Source organism: Carlito syrichta, unplaced genomic scaffold (assembly GCF_000164805.1).
Source record: "Carlito syrichta isolate Samal-C Ts95f unplaced genomic scaffold, Tarsius_syrichta-2.0.1 Scaffold305223, whole genome shotgun sequence".
NCBI classification, from domain to species: domain Eukaryota; kingdom Metazoa; phylum Chordata; class Mammalia; order Primates; family Tarsiidae; genus Carlito; species Carlito syrichta.
Window position 1 is genome coordinate 459,734 of NW_007249319.1, and position 6,000 is coordinate 465,733.

At 36.5% G+C, this 6,000-nt stretch overlaps 1 protein-coding gene across 1 annotated transcript in view; it reads right to left on the bottom strand.

Annotated features, from left to right (window-relative positions):
* The window catches only part of EPHA6 (EPH receptor A6), a 338,000-nt gene that overhangs the window by 138,706 nt on the left and 193,294 nt on the right, over positions 1–6,000 (bottom strand). The window lies entirely within an intron of this gene.

Sequence of the window (6,000 nt, forward strand, 5' to 3'; positions counted from 1 at the left end):
ATTCTCTTGCCTGACCCCTACAAAAATATTTTACTAATTTCCTTGTTTCAATTTTTGTACCCCATTGCAAGCTAACTTTGCACAACTATTATTTTTGAACATTCAGCGATGCATCAAGTAAATTTTAAAAAATGCCTACTAAATAGCAAGTATGCTTCTGAGCTCTGGAGACACAGCCTCAATCAATACAGTATCGCTACACTCAAGGGTTGTGTGGTAGAAAGAACTAATGTCTCATTTTCTCATTTAAAGTCTACACCGCTTGGTTATTAAGTTCCTTTACAATCTCTCCCTCACCTTCATGTCTAGTGTCATGTTTTACCTCCCTTTTCCATATTTATTTCCTGTTTTTCAAATTCTCTAGGCAATTCATAATTCCCTGAGTGTGACTTTACTTGCACCTTCCTCACTTTTTTTTTTGTCTTCTGACGACCTCCACTTGGTAAAAATCATGTATTTAAAAAATAAACAAAGTGCAGATTAGATAATATCTCCATTGTGAGTTCTCCCATGACTCACTTTCCTTTTTAGGAAGTCTTAATTGTTTGCTTTTTCTTTCTCTTTACATCTTAATGAAACAACTAGGACACATGGTATGGTATTGATGTCAACAACTTCCTATTCTGCTGTGGTATTGAGGTCAAGCCTTATGCTCAATTCTTCTAAGTTCACTATCCAGGCACAGAGCTGGGCACAGAGTAGTACTCAATTTTATTTATTTATTTATTCATTCATTTTTAGTTGAATGCCACAAGAAGCACACACATAAGGATGTTCTCTAAGAGTAATTGGAACCTACAAAAGATTCACTGAGATAACAGAATAGCAAATCAATAGCCTTTTAATCCTAGATTACTCGCATTATCGAAATGATGGTTTTGAAGAAAGAGCAAAACCCAAATTTCAGCTCTGCTACTGATTAGTAGCATGATTTTGGGCAAGTGATTTTAGCACTCTCAGTTCTTGCATCTATAAAATGAGGATAATATATAACACATAACAACTTTCAAAGGATTAGATGGGGGAAATATATGATTAGTACAACAATTGTCACTCAAAAAAGCTGGTACCCATCTATACCCTTTCCTTTTGTGCACAATTATCTGCTTCACCCTTATGAGATTTGTATTGTGTGTTGCAAAAAAGTTTTTAAAAAACACACCATTTTTGTATTTTTTGCAGTTTGATGTTGACATAAAAGTTCTATCTTCCATGTTAAAGTAAAAATTAAAATGATTGCTTGTTGCATCTTTTATATGAAAAAAAGCACTGAAATCCTTGTGTCTCAGGCAGACTGGGAATGGTGGTGACTTTATACCTTGTACACTGAGCACAGCGCAGTTTGAAGTTGTGGGATTAGAGCCAGATAACCTGATATTGAACACTTTTGTCCACTTTGGACAAACGACCTTTTACAACTCACTTTTCTCGTATATTACATACTCTTCATCTGTATGCTGTATATTCCTCATTTGTATATTTTACTATATTATAGGTATATTATTGAACCTCCTTTATAGAGTGGAGGGCAAAAGGAGATGATGTGTTTAAAACACAGAGAGCAGAACCTAATATTAAATATTAAATCGTCCGATAACAGTTGAATGAATGAATGAATATATAGTGAGCATTATGTCTTACTTTACTGACTAGATGTTGAATCCTAACCTAAGAAGTGGTTTGCTGAGCTTAGGAGCAAACTAGGGTCATTACTAGGGTCAGTATAGATAGGCGCTCTCTTGATGGTCTCAAAGGTCCATGTAAATCCTACATACTTGAAATTGACAGGCTTGGAGTTGCTTTAACAAACAAGATGGTTTCACCTAGGGTATCATAAAATAACCCAAATGAGTATTTTCTGCTTTCAATAACATACTGTAATATATAGTTTCTTAAAAATAGCTTCTGTTGAAAGTAAGTTCTTTTATTTCCATTTAACTAGCTATTGCTGTCCTGTGCACCCTAGAGATTTGTACCTGGAACATGGTTTATGATTAACCTGGCATTGATGGTTTTAACTTTAGAGCTATTTAGAAACCCTGAGTCTATATAATCACTAAATTGATTTGGATTCATTTTTTTCTCTTTTCTTTTTTAAAAATTTAGTGGTGATCCAAATGTCATTGGAGAAATGTGAAGAATAAAATACTTTATCTATTGATAGAACAGCTAAGTAGAAATTAAGAGAGGTGATCTGCATTTATAAAAGCAGTAGCATTCCTTAATCTATATTTGTTTTAGAGTAAATGAAAGGTGTGAGGCTAAAGAAATGAAACAATTTTCCTGCCAGTTCCAGAGAGTAGTGGCAGGCCATCTGCATTAATTAACTTCAGTAATATTCAGTGACTCCCTTCTTTCCACTAGAATTTACCATATGGGCAAGAAGATTTCTCCTGAACTAAAGGTGTTGTATTGACAATGAAAGCTACTGCCAAAGATGCCTGATATTAGATTGTGTTTTCCATGTAAGACACTAACCATATTGCAAAAATTTAATAACATATGGGTTTTTAAGAATGGCTTTCTTGGTTTAGGTATTACATCGTATTTTTTAAAGTAGTGTGATAATAAAATTAAAAGCATATCTTTTAAAATCCTTCAGACAGGGTATATTTAATGTATTCTAACTATATGGGTTATTTACAAAAGGATTTTAATTACAATGGAGAAAACATTTGTTAAATGAGTCATGCATATGATATAATTAAACCACTGACTACTTTCCTTCCTCCCACCCCAGGCAAGTTGCTATTTATTTTTGAATTTTTTCTGTAACTTTTTTTTTTTAATGTAGAAACAATTTATTTATTATTATTTAAAAAAAATTATTATAAAGATGTGGGGTACAGTTCAGGGTTAGGTATATAAACATTGATCATGCAGGTACCCTTGTTGATGAGATATTCCATAACTCTTATAAGATGTTTAATTAAAAATAAAATTCCAGTCAGGCATGGTGGCTCACACCTGCAATCCTAGCACTTCAGGAGGAGGCTGAGGCAGAAGGATTGCTTAAGCCCAGGAGTTTGAGATCAGTCTGGGCAACATAGCTAGACCTGGTCTCTACAAAAAATAAAAAAATTATCCAGGTGTGGTGGCACATCCCTCTAGTCTCAATTACTCAGTAGGCTGATGCAGAAGCATCACCTGAGCCCAGGAGGTTGAGGCTGTGGTGAGCTGTGATGGTGCCACCGCACTCCATCCACCCTGGGTGACAGTAAGACTCTGACTAATAATAATAATTTTTTTAAAGATTCCATTTTGTGAAATATACTCTCTGTAAGATCTCTGTGAACAGAACTATGAAAAGCCAACATTGTGTTAGAGGGCAGCTTCCACTGTGCTTTGTGTTACAAAGCAAAAGAGTGAACACTGAGCCAAGGCATGTTTTGCAACAAGGCTGGTCTATCTCCTTGTTTTTTAATTTATGTTCTTCAGTGGCCTAGCAGACCATGAGGACATGCATGCCAGTCTACGGAAACCGACATGATACTCTGAGGAAGAGACATCTGAGCAGCTTAGTTTCTTAACATGTTTCCAATTAAGGTGAAAACACACTGACAAAACAACTTCAATCCACACCAATATTAAATGCTGACTTACATAGAGACTCGGCTAATTTAGCAAGCTGTGTGAGGTTTTTCAGAATTTTTCTTTGTAAGAAGAAAATGATTCTTGGATGAATCTCCTGAAAAATGTTGATATTTTCTTTGAATAAGACCAAAATAAATGGCATAATCTGCAATAATAAAACATGAAGATGTCTAGGGAGTAGATATGTTATGTTCTTAACAGAGAATTTAAATAGCCGTGTATATAATACCCATATTTTTAAGATTCAAACTTATTCAAATGATGCTAAGATAAAATAAGCATTTATGCTAACAAGAAGGCTTAGTTCAGGCCAAAGGCTAAAACTATTTAAAGATTCTGAAAATAGAGAGGCAAAAAAGAACTAGTAAAAAAATATATCTGGAGATTATTTAAAGATATTTTAAGATTTTTCATGTATTTCTGGCAGGAAAAAATAGGAATTCTCTTTGTAAATACTCAAGAGCTTGCTATCAAATGCATCCTGCAGCTCTCTCTCTCTCTCTCTTTTAAAGAAAACAAAAAAACAATGCACTGTCAGTCTAATGGGAAGATGATGGTGCTCACTTATGTCAGGTAAACATCACTTTATATAGAGAATACCAAGTTCTTAAGAACCTGAAGTTCTTCATGTATGAACTTCAGGGTGTCCAGAGGGCTCCTGAAATTTTATGTAAACATTAGTCCATTTTCTTGGAGTAGAGACTCTATAGTAGCCTTCATTTAATTTTCAAAGTTGGGATTGGGAAGGAAGGTTAAAGAATTTCTGAGTTTTCACCTGGCCCTTTAAAATAGTGGTCCCCAACATTTTTGGCATTAGAGACAGGTTACCTGGAAAACCATCGTTTAAATGGGGATGGCATGGGAAAGAATTGCAGCCCAATTTCACTGCTAAATGCTGCCTCAGCTCCACCTCAGATCATCAGGCCTTTGATTCTCTTAAGGGGCACACAACCTAGTGTTGGGAGCCAGCCTTGGAGGCCCGCCTGATTGACAAAGTCCAGGTGTGCTGAGGACCCCCGACTGCAAAGCGAGTCCGGGCAGCTGAGGCCCTTCTGTCTTCCATCTTTGTTGTTGGTACAGCTGAAGAAATTCTGTGCAGTCGTGGAAGAAGAAGATGGCATGTTTATGTGAAGTACTCACAGCTAACCTGGAAATGTCATGGTTTATTTTTCCATTTCCCACTATGCCGCTTGGCCCTTTCTAACATATGCAAGGGTTAAACTCTGAAGCACATCAAGAATGCTTTCTTTCACTTGGTTATAAGTTACTAGATATTGCTTAAGTAATAAATGATATAATTACATTCACTCATTTGATTTAGGATTATGTAGTTTAGTGTTTAGACATAAGGTTTTTTTTAAAAAACACAAGTTTATAGTAAGTTCATTATGAATTCATTATAAGTTCTAACACTTATATACGAGTTATGTAGGTGATTTATAACACTGTTTTCACTGACTTAGGATAAAGATTATCTTTAAGGTTTTTACTTAATCCAATAGTTAAAACTCTAAGTTAACATTTATAGAGTGGGTTTTCACTGAACTCATAATATAATAATCAGACACTTTTATGACAGATCAGCTAAAAACAGAAAGCAACCTTGGGGGCCTGGGAAACATTACTAAAAGCTTCTTTTGAGTTCTCTTTAGAAACAAGCACTGCAGGATAAGAGAAAAGTAATGGAGACACTTGGACAAGAAAGGCGATTACAAGCTCTGAAGGTCATAAAGCCCCAGAAAGAAAACTACTGCTAAACTTTCTGGAGACAGTTCAAGGTCTGTAATTTGGGACTTTGGACTAAAACTATCATCTTTGGCCTTATGAATAAGACTCATTGTCTGAAGGTTTACAGGGTTCTTGGCTTGTTTGTTGCTAAGAACACTAGATGGTGGTAACTTGTAGAGGATATGAAGCAGGTGTCTGGGTATAATATTTTCATCCTTTGCCTATCCGTCTCTCCTTCAGGAAATCTCATGACCTTTGTGGGGTGGGACCCCCACAGAAAACAAAAGTCAAACAACCGAATGATGCAAGTTGTGATAGAATTGTGCTAGACTTTGTGGTTTCCTACTACATACTCCTTTCTTACTCGTGGGCTGCTTTGCAGAAGTCAAGATGAATGGGCAACCCCCAGCACTGAAGGAGGTGTGTCCCAAGGACCAAGGAGGTGACCAGTGGCATGTGGAGAGACTCCAGGCTCTGTGGAGTGAGAGAAGTTGTGTCCTCACATGCTGCACACCACACAGTTGAGACAATGCTGTTTGGTGAATGAGGCTCTTCCAGCAGGGGTGTGTGCCCCTGGTCCCTGCCTATCACAGATTTCTCTTCCATGTTTGGTGGCGTCTGGGAAGGGCAAACACTCCAATGCTGGGAAACCATCCACCCTCTTAACTGGCCCTTTGT